A 16,583-nucleotide genomic window follows, 5' to 3' on the forward strand; every position below is an offset into this window, starting at 1 on the left:
AAATAAATAATTAATAAATTAATTAAATAATTATTTAATATATAATAAATAAATACATTTTTAAAACAAATAAATAAATAAAATGTAATAAATAATCAAACAAATAAATTACTTAACAAAAATAAATTAATAAATATTATTTATTAAATAATCAAACAAAAAGTTAAAATAAATAATGAATAAATTAATTAAATAATTACAAATCAAATAAATCAATAAATAAAAATGTTAAAAACTAATAAATAAATAACAAAAAAATTAACATTATGTAATAAATAATCAAGTGGATAAATAAATAGATAAGCAAAATAAATAAATAAATTTATAATCAAACAAACAAAATTAAATGAATAAATAACAATTATTAAGTAATCCATCAAAGTAATAAAAGAAAATAAATAAATCAATAAATGAATTAATTAATTATTTAATAATCAAATAAATAAGAAAAGTTAAAAACAAGCAAGTAAATACATAAATAAATAAGTAATTAAATAATTAATTAATAATCAAATAAATAAAAATGTTCAAAACAAATAAATAAATAAATAACAAAATGTAATAAATAATCAATCAAACATATAAATAAGTTAACAAAATGAATTAATTTATTAATAATCAAACAAAGATAATAAATTAATTAATTAAATAATAAATAAATAAATAAATAAATAAAAATTCTAGAAAACAAACAAATAATTCAATATATATATATATATATATATATATATATATATATATATATATATATATATATATATATATATATATATATATATATATATATATATATATCAGCACTGGTGGGACGCTAAGGCACGTGGCACTAATGCACACCTCCCACCAGTGCTGATATACAGCCATATCGCACTACTACTTGTGATATTGCTATATATATATATATATATATATATATATATATATATATATATATATATATATATATATATATATATATATATATATAAATGCATGTTTAGCACCATGCACAGGATATTTTTCACTGTCATGTCATAATTTTCCAATAAACCTAAGCTGTCTATTTTCATTTTGAATATCAACGTTTCACTTTTAACATCTCCCAAGGTGCTCTTGCAGAATCAACATTGATTTTAAATGAAACATGACGGAGCCACAAAACTGCAACTTTTACGCTATAAAATGTTCCTTTGGGATCTCATCAAATGTGTGACACAAATAACAGCCCGACCTCGACGACCTCTTTCTAAAAGTGATTTCAGCTTCATCATAAGATCCCTCATCAGTCCATAAATTTCTCATGGAGATGCATTCCCCGAAAAACCACAGAGTATGTGATGCATCTCATCTGACGGCCAAAGATCACAGTCTAGCCTCAATTTCATTGGTCGTAACGCCTGACCAATCAGTTTGGAGTGGCTGGTCCAATTGGTGGGTCATTACAGGGAGGTTTAGTTCACCTGAACGGTGTGTCTTTCTTCAGAGGGAAACCACATCCTATCCATTAGGTTTAATGATGTTCTGGGTCCTGCAGCTCCAGCCAAACCACAGACACATTAAACTCTTGCTTCCCCCAGCATTTATTTACTCCTGGGCTCATTGTTGTAAACAAAGCTTTTTACGTGCCATCACTGGTCTTTTATGAGCGTGCCTTTAAAGTGCTCTCTTTTCGCTTCTCTTTAACAGCTCGCTTGTGTTGAAATTTAAATAACAACTCTGATGTTTCTCCTGAAATACATTGGAAGAAATAATAAAAATATTAATATTAATAAATATAACAAAAAAACTGAGGACAGATATTTGTAAATAAAAATAAATAAATGAATGAGTAAATGAATGAATATATATATATATATATATATATATATATATATATATATATATATATATATATATATATATATATGTATATAAATCAAAATATAGAAAATAATAAAATAATAAAATATAATAATAAAATAATAAATAATCAATCAATTACATAAATAATTAACAGGAAAAAAGAAATAAATTATTAATTAAACAAACTACATAAATAATATTTATAAAATAATCAATTAAACAAGAAAACAAATAAATAAATAGATTAAATAATTAATAATCAAATAAATACAAATAATAATAAATACATAATGTTAAAAACAAACAAATAAATAATTAAATAAAATGTAATAAATATTCAAACAAATAAAGTTAACGAAATGAATTCATTTATTAATTAATAATCAAACAAAATTATATTTTTTAAATAATCAAATAAATAAACAAAAATAATAAAAAAAATAATTATGTAATAATCAATTAAATAAATAAAAATGGTAAAAACAAACAAATAAATAAATGAGGAACAACATTGTGCTTGATTTCTGGAAAAAACTTTTGTCGGAAATAAAAGTTTCAATACACTAAAAACTGGTAAATTAGGTTAAAAAGTTAACTTTAATATTTAAATTAACATAACCAATTGCATTACCATCATTTTAAGCATAAACTGACTTAATATCTTTAAAAAATAAGGAAAAAAATCACACAAGAAGAACAATCATTTATTGTCTGCTGAGAGTTTCTAAATCCAGTTTGCAGGTGTATGTTGGTATTTATATTTCATAGTAATTAGTTTTATCACATATAAACATAGGATTCTATAAATTGTATAAAATATATCATAATAGTTATGAATTTGGCTTTCCTTTTCTTATATAAACCGTATTATAAAATCTACGTGTATCAGCAACTGAATTGACACGATTGTGTTCCTTTGAAAGACAATTAGTTTTTCATCTCCTGTTGCCCCCCACTGGTCAAGAATTACACTGCATGAGTTTTTTTTGCCTGACCACTTGCCAAATGACAATAACAAGCAATTAAGGCATTGTAGACACCATCAAATCACTTTTGTTCTTTCTTTTTGCATGTCAACTTTGATGATAAATCCTGTAAAGGCAGCAAAGTCTAAAGGTAAAGTATAGTTCACTTTATTACATTACAGAAAAGCAAATATTGCGCAATATTGTTGTGACAAATTTCCAAATGAAACCCAATATTTGACAGAAGCAAGATTGAGACTTGGTTATAGCAATTCAGAACTGACTAAAGATAAACAAGTGTCTATGACAGGAGTTGTTCATAATGTAGCATGATTACATAGTACAGTTTCTGTATAATTTCTGAAGGAAAGCAAATTGGGATCATTATTTTTTTTAAATCTAAACATATTTTATTATTAAAATCTAAAATCATCTGATCAGTTACTGCGTTTTAAACATCAGCATGTTTTTATTATGTCATTAATGCTATAATATATTTTTTTATTATTCATTTTAAAAATGACAAGAAATAGTCCTTTATGTTTCATATTATTCTTAACCAATAAAACAATTTTATTTATTTTTTCCCAAATAATTGTATAAAATACTTGGTATTTGGTTCAATATCTGTATTAATTGATATATTAATTAATCAGTGCACAAAAATGCGCAAATAAATATAGCATTTTAGATAAATTTATATATTTTATATATTATATTAAAATTTAATATATTATATTATATTATATATAAAAATATAAGATAATATAATGCACAATTAATAATAATAATCATCATCATCATAATCATAATCATAAACAATTTGATTATATCTTTATTTATACCATTTATTATAATATAATATAATATAATATAATATAATATAATATAATATAAAATAATATAATATAATATAATATAATATAATATAATATAATGCATAGTGCTGTCACCTCACAGCAAGAAGGTCGCTGGTTTGAGCTTTGGCTCAGTTGGCGTTTCTGTGTGGAGTTTGCATGTTCTCCCTGTTCACCCATTCACCTGGGTTTCCTCCGGGTGCTCCGGTTTCCCCCACAGTCCAAACACATGCGGTACAGGTGAATTGGGTAGGCTAAATTGTCCATAGTGTATGCGTGTGTTTGGATGTTTCCCAGAGATGGGTTGCAGCTGGAAGGGCATCCGCTGCGTAAAACTTGCTGGATTATTTGGCGGTTCATTCCGCTGTTGCGACCCCGAATTAATAAAGGGACTAAACAGACAAGAAAATGAATGAATGAATGAATGAATGAATGAATAATATAATATAATGTAATGCACAATTAATAATATTAATAATCATAATCATAAATAATTTAACTAAACCTTATTTAATAGCATTTATTATTATAATATAATATAATATGCACAATTATTATTATTATTAATAATAATAATAATAATAATAATAGTAATCAATAAATAATTTAACTAAACCTTATTTAATAGCATTTATTATAATATAATATAATTAATATAATATAATATAATATAATATAATATAATATAATATAATAATGTACAATTATTATTAATAATAATAATACTAATTAATAAATAATTTAACTAAACCTTATTTAATAGCATTTATTATAATATAATATAATAAAATATTATATTATATTATATTATATTATATTATATTATATTATATTATATTATATTATATTATATTATATTATATTATATTATATTATAATATAGTCAGTTGGTATTTCTGTGTGGAGTTTGCAAGTTCTCCCCTGTTCTTGCCTGGGTTTCCTCTGGGTGCTCCAGTTTCCCCCACAAGTCCAAAAACATGTGGTACAGATGAATTGGGTAAGCTAAATTGTCCGTAGTGTATGAGTGTGAATGAGTGTGTATGGAAGTTTCTCAGTGATGGGTTGTAGCTGGAAGGGTATCCAGTAAAACATATGCTGGATGAGTTGGCAGTTCATTCCACTGTGTGACCCCTGATAAAAAAAGGGACTAAGCAGAAAATGAATTAATGAATAATATAATATAACAATTAACTAAACCTTTTAAAAGCATTTCATGCACAGTTTCTTTTTTTAAACTGCAGCTTCAAAGTCATTAAGAAACTGTGCATGTTTGCAGTCTTTGCAGTATCGTTGATTATAATGGAAACATTCTTGTTTTGTTGTTTTGCTTGTTCTCTCACTCCCTCTCTTTTTCTCCCCTCATCGTGTTTTGGCAGCCCACCCAAAACCTCCATTAGGAAAAAATCCCAAATGCCAAATAAACAATCAGCACGCTTAGTTTAAAAAATGACACCTTTTATTGTTTGCGTGGGTGTTTCCCCTTCCCTCCTCGTTCATACAGCTGTAAAACTCTCGCACACACATTTATTGTAATCCTGCATGGATGCATAATGTGCGCATGTTTGTGCGACTTTGTGGTCCGTATTTTTTTCAGCACTTTCTAGGTATGTACACGCTAAACCCTGTCCTCCGTGCCTGGCTGAATGCGGCATTAGCTGTAATTGCATGCAGAAAATCCTTATCTTGTACTTGAGATGGGAGGCCTTGGCCGCCAGCCTCTCGCCACAAATACCAATTACAGTGTTTCTCTGTGTCAGGCCGTAAATCCGTTACTGTGAGCGAATGAACGACACACACTTTCCCTAAAAGAGGCCTGCAAACACTGCACTTGATAATGTCTGTTTTGCTTTCAGTTGCCCGAGTTAAACAGCACAGATTGAGTCCCATCATGTCAGAATTATATTATATTTGTGTTTTCTTTTATCATTTAGTGTACAAAAAGAATAATTCTCTCAGCAGCATAATCATTTTTGAAACGAATTAGCTCATTGTTTTATAAAAATAAAAACATTTATAAAAATGTTTAGTAAAAATGTACTGTAACTAAATTTTTACCATGTTATTAATGCTGTAATTAATTCATTACTTCATTTTCCTTCAGCTTAGTCCCTTATTTATAAGGGGTTGCCACAGTGGAATGAACTGCGAACTATTCCACCATATGTTTTCCACTGCATCGCCTGCCTCTCCGTGACATGACATTTATTTTATATTTATATTTACAATTGATCTATTTTTAACCTTTATCCAGCCGTATTAATAGTTTATTTGTCCTGTCTTATTTACATATGCAAATGACAGTTGACTGTCTCTCAGCCAATCAGAAGTGCAGGTTCGGGATTGCGTTTCTGTGAGGCCCCGTTTACACACGTTTACTCCAATTCTCGTACAGCTCTGTCGGCAAAAACGCTTGTTGCAAACAGCTTTGCTGTATTGGCCTGTATCGCGGGGAAACACATGCAACAAACCCTGTGGATCATGGAAACAAACACATTTGACTCTTGCCGTGTGGGGACGTGGTCTCACTGTTGTCATTTTGTTTGGACTGTTCCAGTGAACTTTAATTTGTTTTTATTAATAAATAATTTCATTTTCTTATTCTCATTTAATTTCAAATAAAATGATTAATGACCTTATAAAAGTGTTTGGGAAATGTTAACTTTTTGTTTTAAAATCAGTTTTACGTTGAGTGATGTCACTTCCTTTTTTTTCCGTCCCGCTCGTGTCTCGTCTCGTCAGAACCAGAACGGAGTTGGACTTGTCTGAGATAGTATGATGTGAATGAGCTCCGTGATAAATGGTTAAAATATAGTCGATTGGGATAAAATGTTTGTTCATATCAGTGGATTACAATTTTTGATAATGGATTGAGTCCAATTGTGTCCTTGTTAAGCATTATCTTTCAGTATAAAGTGAGTTTTGATGTTATGAGCTGTTATTGCCTTGGTTCAAGTTGCCGCCCGCGCTAATATTTTAATGGCGGCTTATATATCCTTTTTCTATCGACTTTGCTACTTAAATATAGTAAAAAGGATGTATTATGTCTTTGAAATCGTCATGCAGTTAAAATTGTCAAGAGATGTTGTTATATTATGTCCAGTTTGTGTCTTTGTAGTCATGTATTTTTGAGCTGTTAATCTGCTTCAGTGTTAATGGGGACAGCGGCTCACTTTTTTCTCTTTTTGCGACTTTCAGAACAGAGAACTGAGTGTGTGTCTGTGCGGTGTTTATCACTGTCCTTAATAAACTGCAGGTATGTAATGGTAACAAAATAATAACTACCATACGATCCAATTTCTATGTGATGATAGACTGAAATAAATTTCTTTATTTTCAATGCATGAGATTCTATGTAGAAATATATAAAGGTCACTTATTAATAATTAATATTATTTAATTATGTATATTAATACGTTATGCAAGTTTGTGTGTATGTGATGTCTATTGTGTGTTTAAAGAGAACAAGAGAAACAAATTGTTTGATGTAAAAAGAGTTTATTGCTAAATGAGAACTGATTTGGATTTGGAGTGAGACAGAAGAGAAAACTGAGAGTGTGTTTGTGTAGTGTTTATCACTGTTCTGTCTTTAATAAACTGCAGACGTAATCCACCAAAGCCAGTGGTGTCGGAGAATTCTTTGTGGTGAGGGACGAAGTCACGGCACCAATGTAACCCCGCCGGTCCTACGCCACCCCACCTGCTCCGAGCTGGTATTAAACTGGTGACCCTCCGCATGGGAGTCGGTTGCTCTACCAAGGAGGCTGGAGCATCTTTAGAGGTCAGAGGAGCGAGGTTTACCTGCACAGCACTTCTCTAGCTGGCCTCCTTTACATAACCCAGTCATTGGTTTTCACAGCTTGGCAGGTCTGCCTTAAAGCATGTGCTCTCATAAATAATTGAGAAGCTTCATAGGAAAAGAAAACTCTGCTATGAATAATAATGAGAAACTGACGCATCATCACTGGACAGGCAGATCGGCGCTATGTCACCGATTTTGATCCCACCCCAAAAGTTAAACTCGAAAAATGAAATTTTTATTAGATAAAAAGCTGAAAACTATACAGTTTTCCCCACAATACGCTTATTTCACGCAGCCGCCATTTTAAAGGACCAAAGCGAGGCTGCGGTGGGAAGAAACCCGGAAGTATAGGATCAGCACTGTAAGCATTGCAGTAACATACTGTGTACTACAAACCTCCAGCTGTTGCCGAGATTTCAAAATGCAGAAATGGTGTAAACATCACTTTATTATTATTCAGTAACTTTATTTTAAACAATTAAAAGCACTTTAGCATCAAACAAGATCACAATCTCAGTGATACACTTAAGTGTCCTCTTAGGCTTCAGCTCATGGCACTAGTTAAACACCGTGAGGACGCTTTCCTGCTTCAGCCTATGTGAACCGGTGAGTGATAAAACACTGCAGTCCTCTGCAGCACACCCTCGTGTTGTCTGTAATGGTGTTGTCCTGGTACTGAAGTTTTAAACCCGGCTATTTCCCGCTAACATGGAAGCGCTGCTGAGTGCGGATGACTCGACTGATCTTCACGGCTTCGCGATTCAGTCTCTGTGTATCTGTGTTTGGTTTGCGCTCAGTTTACCGCTCTTCACCCAGTGCAAACACAGATACACGGACTGGAGCGTGAAGCAGCCGTCAAGATCAGTCGAGTCATCAAGCAGATCCCTTGGCTCGTCTGTGTTTGTGCTCAGTATACAGCGGTGGGATCACAATCATTTCTGTTAAACACGTGAATACTATGGCAAATCAGCGCTGTTTTAGGAAAGCCATCAACAGTGTCTTAAATGTTAGCACGAAATTGCCGGTTTTTCTTTTAATTCAGTATCGTGACAAGTCTAATATAGTGAAAGATTCAGTTTATTAACTCGAGTTTGATAAATGGCATCTAAAACGTGTGTTTGGGAAAGAAAACGTTAGCTAACTAGTGCCATTTCCCTTAACTTACAGTAGCTGAAAATGAGCTCTGATATCCCTTTTTACATTCACCTTTCATTCAGAACGGACCTTCGGGTCACCCGGAAGGTGGAGAAATTATAAATTTGTGTCACTTTCTCTTCGCTGATAAGATATATAGCCAGTTAAACAACATTCCTATGTAACTCCCAATGATACTTCCGGGTTTCTTCCCACCGCAGCCTCGATTTCGCTTTTGAAAATGGCGGCCACGTGAAATCAGTCTATTAAAGCTAACAGGTGATAACGTTGTCTTAACTAATGCTCAACACACACAAACCTGTTAAAATCTCCACAAAAGTACTCTAGGGTTTCTTCGACCTTTAAAAAAAAATCTCCCTTTTGTGTTCAACAGAAGAAAGAAACTCCACTTGAGGAAGAGTAAATAATAAGTTTTCATTTTTGGGTGAACTATACCTTAAAGGGCCATGAAACCCCCTCGTTTCAGCAGGGTGTTTTCACACCTCTACTTTGGAAAAAGTCAGAAAAGTGGGCGTGTCCAGCTCTGTTTAGGGGGGAGTGTCGGAGGAAGAAACGAGGCTTGGTGTGGGAGTGTCTATTTGGGTGCGCTGAATTTCAGAGTCAAAACACACAACCACAGCGGACAATGTGACTGTGTTTACATGGACATCTGTAGTCAAATTATTTGCCAGATTATTAAATGGTGGACTTTAACTGCAGTTTGGCTCTTTCATTCAGGGAATTCATTCATGTCCCTCCCGACAAACGTGATATTTGATTCGAGGAACTGCTCTAAGCGTGTATTTTTCATGCAATGTTTGATACCGCACGGCGAATGAGCATTTCCCGGAAACTTAGATGCACACGGCAGGTAGCGTCAGAAAGCCGCGTGTGTTATTCCTTTCACAAAATCCAACACGAGGTTATAGTTTGGTTGTAACTGTTAGTGCTAACTTGTTTACACTCGTTGCAATAGTTTGTTTGATACGAATAAAATACGAACTGAATAAACATAGAGCACTGGTTGCTCACTTACCAAATCTGTAGAGACAGGACAATCACCAGCAACTAGAGCCGCGTCTTTATTAAGAGGAGACTAAAGCGAATCCGGATCTCAGCGTTTGCAGATGAGAACAGCTCTCAGGTAAACAATAACCCTCTTTGGACACGTAAGTTATTGTTGTCGCGCGTCGCGTACACTGTTAATCCACACTTGAGTCTGCGCTCTCACAGAGAGAAAATGAAAACAAAACTTAACTGCAGCAAACTATAAAAGCAACACTTCACGCTTGTTTTGCCAACACAACATGGCGTCTCTGTCGTCTAAACACTGTGACAGTAATGAATATTAATGAAGTTGCACAATAGAGCGCGCTGATTGGTTTGAACCAAGCCTTACTCATGCATTAATGCATCACACTGTAAGACGTAATAAGACACACAATGGCACAGACGTCCAGTCTGCACGCTGGAATACAGGCTATTATGTCATGCCCGTGACGCAGCTTCAAAAATTCGTTTCAAACCTGGAAGTACGAATTTGCTTGAAATAACGCAAAAACAACCAATTTACACTTTTTAGTGAAATATAGGTGTCCTAATAGTGTTTTTAGCAGTGTGGGACACATATACGACTGTCAACAGCTCAAAAAATGTGTTTTGGTGTTTCGTGACCCTTTAAAGGATTCTTACCCCAAGCGTTCAGTGTATTTACGATTCATAGATCAAGTAATGACAAAAAATAACAGACATTTAACAGTGATTTTTAGCCATTTAGATCAAAACAAACATCCCCTCAACTCTTATTACAAATGAATAGCTTACAGTCACAACACACTCCCCTCAGTGCAAACTCCTGACACTGTTTACACTGCAGCGTGACGTCATAAAATCCATCTAGTGTTGCTGCAGTGCATCCCATCGCTCACTCTCCACATAAACACGCCGTTACAGTTACAGATAATTCAATTGGCCTCGTCAGATAACGTCAGCAATCCTTTTAACCGAGATGTGCTTAAGACATCCAGTTTGAAATCTCCATGTTAAACAAACAGACCCTTAACGCTGCTTATCTAAGCGAGTGTGTGGGAGAGAAAGCCTTTATTAGACAGAAGAATGCAATAACACAGGTTAAAAACTCTCTTTTCTCTCGTCTAGATCACTTATCTGCCCACCCAGGCTCTCGTGAGAGGGGCGAAAGCGTGCCACGTCTGCCAACAGCCGCGCGAGACTTAATTTGAGTCCACTTTTAGGCCTGTTGTGTGATGGTGACCAGTTCGAGATGATGTAAGGAGATTGACATCCAAGACTAACACAAAACTGAGTGTTTTAAGTGTAACAGAAGTTTCTCAGCAAAATGCAAGATATTATTGAGTAACAGAACATCATATTAAAGGGACGGTCCACACAGCATAATTCAAATCTGTTGTTATTTACTCATTTCTCTTCAGTCGTTTATTAAATGGATAGTTCACCCAAAAAAGAAAATGTACTCACTATTTACTCACCCTCAAGTGGTTTCATACTTGTATGAAATAAGATATTAATAAGATATTTTGAAGAGTGTTGGAAACCTGTAACCATTGACTTTCATAGTAGGAAAAAAAGATACTATGGAAGTCAATGGATAGTTCACCCAAAAACGAAAGTGTACACACTATTTACTCTCCCTTTGGTGGTTCCAAACTTTTATGAGTTTCTTTCTAATTCTTGTTTTTTTTTTTTTTTTAAGTTTTTATTGCAGAGATACAATTTACAGCATCAGCAAACATGTCACTTTTACAGTTTTTACTGTTTAAATTCCCCAATTAGGGACCAAAAATAAAACACAAATTTCTTCATAACAGCAACAGAACATATCCCTTTGCCTTATTTTTCATTATCTTAATCAAAACTATATACAGGCAGAAAAAAAGAGAGAATGAACAATAAAAATGGGGGGTGAATCTTTCTAATTCAGAACACAAATAAGATATTTTGAGGAAGATTGAAATCCTGTCCCCATGGACTTTCATAGTAGGAAAATCAGATACTATGGAAGTCAATGGATAGTTCACCCAAACATTAAAATAGACTCACTATTTACTCACCCTCAAGTGGTTCCAAACTTTTATGAGTTTCTTTCTAATTCTAAATATACAAATAAGATATTTTGAAGAATGTTGGAAAACTAACCCTTGACTTTCATAGATGGAAAAACAGATACTATGGAAGTCAATGGTTAGAGCTTCATCGAAATATCTTCTTTATGTGTATAACACCAAGAATATTTTAAAGATCTTCAAAAAAAAAGTCAAAAACTCATTCATTTTCTTTTCGGGTTAGTTCCTTTATTAATCTGAGGTCGCTACAGCAGAATGAACTGCCAACTTATCCTGCAAATTTTTCATGCAGTGGATGCCCTTCCAGCTGCAACTCATCTCTGGGAAACATCCAAACACACTCATACACTATGGACAATTTAGCTTACCCAATTCACCTGTACTGCATGTCTTTGGACTGTGGGGGAAACCAGAGCACCCAGAGGAAACCCACGCGAACGCGGGGAGAACATGCAAACTCCACACAGAAACGCCAACAGACCTTCTTGCTGTAAAGCGAGCATGCTACCCACTGCGCCACCGCATTGCCCTAATGTCAAAAATATGCCTAAAAAATAAAAGAACAAATGCATTGCTGCTTCCCATTTTAAATTTTTATTAACTTTAACCCAAATCCAAACCATAACCCTAACAAAGTCTTAATTTCAGATGTTTAAATGAATGTTACCTGTTTGAAATGGCCTTTAATAAATTAATCAGTAGATAAATTAATTAATCAACCAACCAGTCAAGCATTGATTTATTGAAAAAAAAAGTTTGATTTATTGACTAATCAATACATTTTTATTATTAAATCTTTTTTAATCTTTTTATGAATCAACAAGGATTTACTCTTAAAACTCTTAGCGTTCTTGCAGGACTCCCAAAATTCCTTGGATTCATCTTCAACGCCTCCTCCATCTTACCCCAGACATGCATAATAATGTTCCTGTCTGGTGACTAGGCTGGCCAATCCTGGAGCAGCTTAACTTTCTTTGCGTTAAGGAACTTTGATGTGGAGGCTGAAGTATGAGGAGCACTATCCTGCTGAATAATTTGCCCTCTCCTGTGGTTTGTAATGTAATGGGCAGCACAATGGACAGCCCTCCATACTAAATCTAACCCCAAACCATGATTTTTTCTTTACCAAACTTGACTGATATCCGTAAGAATCTTGGTCATGGAGGTTCCAGTAGGTCTTCTGTAGTATTTGTGATGATTGGGATGCAGTTCAGTAGAAGATTCAATAGAAAAATCTACCTTGTTACTTTTCCAAATGATCAACTAGAAGTCAAGTTCTTATTTGTTGCTCTTACAACTGAGATCGACAACAAGACTTTTGTCAGGTAGCGTAGTGTTTTTTGTTTTTTTATGTACTTAAGCTTTGAGTCAGAAAACTTTTTTTATGAATAAACAAACTTGGATAAAGCTACGCTAACCTTAATCCAACAAAAAAATATTTCAAATGTTTTAATGAACGCTGCCCTTTTGAACTTTTAATAAATCAATCAATTGATAAACCGATTAATCAGCCAACCTATCAAATGATCAATCAATCAATCAAACAATAATAAAAAAACGAAAGCCTTTGCACCCATAAGACTTCATAAAACATTTGTCTTGCCTTGAGGCTAAATATTCATTAAATCCATGCACTCAGAATATTTTAATCAAAACAACCAATTCTTATGTTTTAATCCACTTAAATTTGTAATAATTCTTAAGTTATCTTAATTAATTTGTGTTGGGACAACATGAAGGAATTCATACTAGTGCCCAGTACTGTTTTTACAGTGTTTAAGTATTCACTTAAAGGTATCGCCTTAAACATCACCTTATTGTTTTTCTCGGGGTTCATTGGGTTTCTGGATGCTGTGCTAGTTCTTCTGTGCATGATGAACAGATTGAGAAGTTCATGCTAATATCCAGCCTCATACACGACATCGTTTTCACGACACCATTGCCTATTCAACAACCATCAAAGTGGCTTCCACACCCCTGTCACAACTGTGCAGCCCAATATTAAATCATCATTTTACGACCTATCATTTTTTGACCATGAGACCGTCGTTTCCTGACTTTCACAGGCGCAGAAGAGACGGCACGAGGAAGGGTCACACAAGCAGATGTCAGACGCTATTTGGCTGTCCATTGATCTTCAGCTTTGCGTTAGATGGTGTTGTCTAGAATTAATACTCAATGATAATTTCACAAAAGAATGTGAACAAATAAGATTTGCATTGGCGGATTCGAGCACGCGGTTGGTTTGAAGATGCACAATATGATGATGTGCATCTTCAAACCAACCGCGTGCACGAAATCCGTGCATATTATGCCACCCAAAATATGTTTCATTATGCTACTGTTGCGTGTGGAAGGGTGTATAGGAACATGCTAAAGAATTAAACATATTTTTTATTATTATCAGTATTTCCTATGTAAATATCTGTCAAATTTTTTCATTATTGTTCTGCAATCATTTATTTTTTTGGTAACTCTTTTCAATGAGGTTGTATTAGTTAATGTTAGTCAATGCATTTACTAACATAAACAATCAATGAGCAATACATTTATTACAGTATTTGTTCATGTTAGTTAAAAATAGTCGTTCATTGTTTACTCATGCTGCATTAACTAATGCTAACAAGCATGAATTTTGGTGTTAATAATGCATTAGTAGATGTTGAACTATTATTAATACATGCTGTACAAGTATTCTAATTTTGTTTATGTTAGTAAATACATTAACTAATGGAAACCTTATTGTAAAGTCTGACCTTTTTTCTTACATTTACTTCGGATGTAAAAATGACATGGAAGCTATGAAAGTCTTCCTATTATGCACTCATGATAAACAAAAAACTCACTCAAAAAACTGTACACACTCAAGCTGTGAAATGAAGATCTTACTTGTGTTATATCTACATTTTGTTTCTGATTAGAGAATTCATGAGAATTAAGCACCATGAAGAGTTTCAGTTCCTATTTAAAGTTAGCCACCCTCCTCCTTCCCTAAACCCAAGCGACGATTTACAAAAGCCGTCCAGAAAAAGAAAAGCCCTCGTCTGATTTTGACCGCGTTTTCGGATTTCATCGCATTCTCGCCCCATTACGAACTCGTTCGCTTTATTTTTTGGATTCTGTTTTTTTTTGTCTTACCTAATTTGTGGAACCGCTCTTCCCCAGACTCGAACCTGGTTGTCGCCGCGGCCAACGTAACACGACGAGCTAACCGGACAAACTGGTTGCGGCGGGAAAGCCCTCCACACATGCTAATGAGATGCCAACATAAAATTAAATATTGCTATAATAGGCATGATAATATTAAGCAGCGCCTGAAAAAAATTTGAAATAGGAAAATTATCTAAATTTGTTGGTCATTTTTAAATGGGATAGTAATTAGATGCTAACATAAAATGAAAAGTTGCTATTTTAGGCCCAACGATATTAAGCAGCACCTGAAAAAAGCTTTAAATAGGAAAATTATATCAACTCGTTGGTCATTTTTGAGTGAGATGCTAATCTAAAATGAAAAGTTGCTATTTTAGGCACAAAGATATTAAGCAGCACCTGAAAAAAAGCTTTAAATAAGAAAATTATCTAAACTTGTTGGTCATGTTTGAATGAGATGCTAATCAGATGCTAACAGAAAGTGAAAAGTTGCTATAACAGGCACAATTATATTAAGCAGCGCCTGAAAAAAAAGCTTTAAATAGGAAAATTATATAAACTTGTGGTTCATTTTTGAGTGAGATGCTAACATAAAAACAATTTTTATTGCTATTTTAGGCCCAATGATATTAAGCAGCACCTGAAAAGGCTTTAAATAAGAAAATTATCTCAACTCGTTGGTCATTTTTGAGTGAGATGCTAACCTAAAATGAAAAGTTGCTATTTAAGGCACAAAGATATTAAGCAGCACCTGAAAAAAAGCTTTAAATAAGAAAATTATCTAAACTTGTTGGTCATTTTTGAGTGAGATGCTAATGGTCTAATCCAATTCAATGTTTTATGCTAAGCTAAGCTAAAATTACACCCACCAGAACCGGAGATTGGCTTAATGGATTAAAAAAATTGTAAAACTCAACTATTCAACTCAGAGAGAGTTGTAAAATGAGCCTATTTTCAAACAAAAAGTGGACTGTTCCTTTAATTCTATTGAGCTATTTATTTTATGACAAGACAATGTTTTTAGTCTGCAGTGTAGCTCAAAACAAGTAGTGTTATGCAATGGAGGAAATGGGTCATCTATAGCTTAAATGTCATTACCATGAATGTTTTACTCAGCCCTTCTGTACCAAACAACCTCCAGCTGGGAATCTGCATCATCATCATCATCATCTCTGAATGTCTTATAGAAACAGTGGCTCTCCGGCGTCTCTAAGTAGTAATCCGATCCAGGAAAAGATTTAATTCAGGGCTGGATTTAGTCTGAAGCTACCTTTCAGGCCATCACACAAAGGTGGCATTCTTTAGGCCCGCTCTGTCTATCCTTGTTCCAATCAGTTTAAAAATAAATGTCTTGGTGTTTGTGCTCTTGTCACTGTGGCAAATCCACATCCTGTTATTTTGAAAGGGCTTCTTATGGCAAACACTCAACAAGGCATTATAGATCACCGAGACTAGATTTCTCCCACAAGTTGGCTATATTTGTTTGACTCAATAATTAATTCATTCATTTTCTTTCGGCTTATTAATATGTTGTCATATACACAGCAGAATAAACCGCCAATATATCCAGCATATGTTTTACACAGCGGATGCCCTTCAGGCTGCAACCCAATACTGGGAAACACCGATACACACTCATTCACACACACTCAAACACTACGGGCAATTTAGCTTATTCAATTGGCCTATAGTGCATGGTTTTGGACTGTGGGGGAAACCAGAGCACCTGTAGGAAACCCACGCTAACACGTGGAGA

General features: G+C 33.6%; 1 long non-coding RNA gene across 3 annotated transcripts in view; it reads left to right on the forward strand.

The window, feature by feature from the left end:
• LOC137496733 (uncharacterized) overlaps nucleotides 1-11,858 on the forward strand; it is a 55,726-nt gene extending 43,868 nt beyond the window's left edge. Inside the window, exons 1-3 of one of the 3 annotated variants that reach the window (XR_015503010.1) lie at nucleotides 6,387-6,555; nucleotides 7,181-7,421; nucleotides 10,734-11,858. This is a non-coding gene — a long non-coding RNA (uncharacterized LOC137496733). Of the gene's footprint in view, nucleotides 1-6,386; nucleotides 6,556-6,838; nucleotides 6,897-7,180; nucleotides 7,422-10,733 lie in introns of those variants that run through there. The other 2 variants (XR_015503009.1, XR_015503011.1) reach the window with 2 other exon arrangements.
• The last annotated feature ends 4,725 nt before the right edge of the window (nucleotides 11,859-16,583 follow it).

This window comes from Danio rerio, chromosome 11 (assembly GCF_052040795.2).
Source record: "Danio rerio strain M-AB ecotype USA chromosome 11, GRCz13ab, whole genome shotgun sequence".
NCBI lineage: Eukaryota > Metazoa > Chordata > Actinopteri > Cypriniformes > Danionidae > Danio > Danio rerio.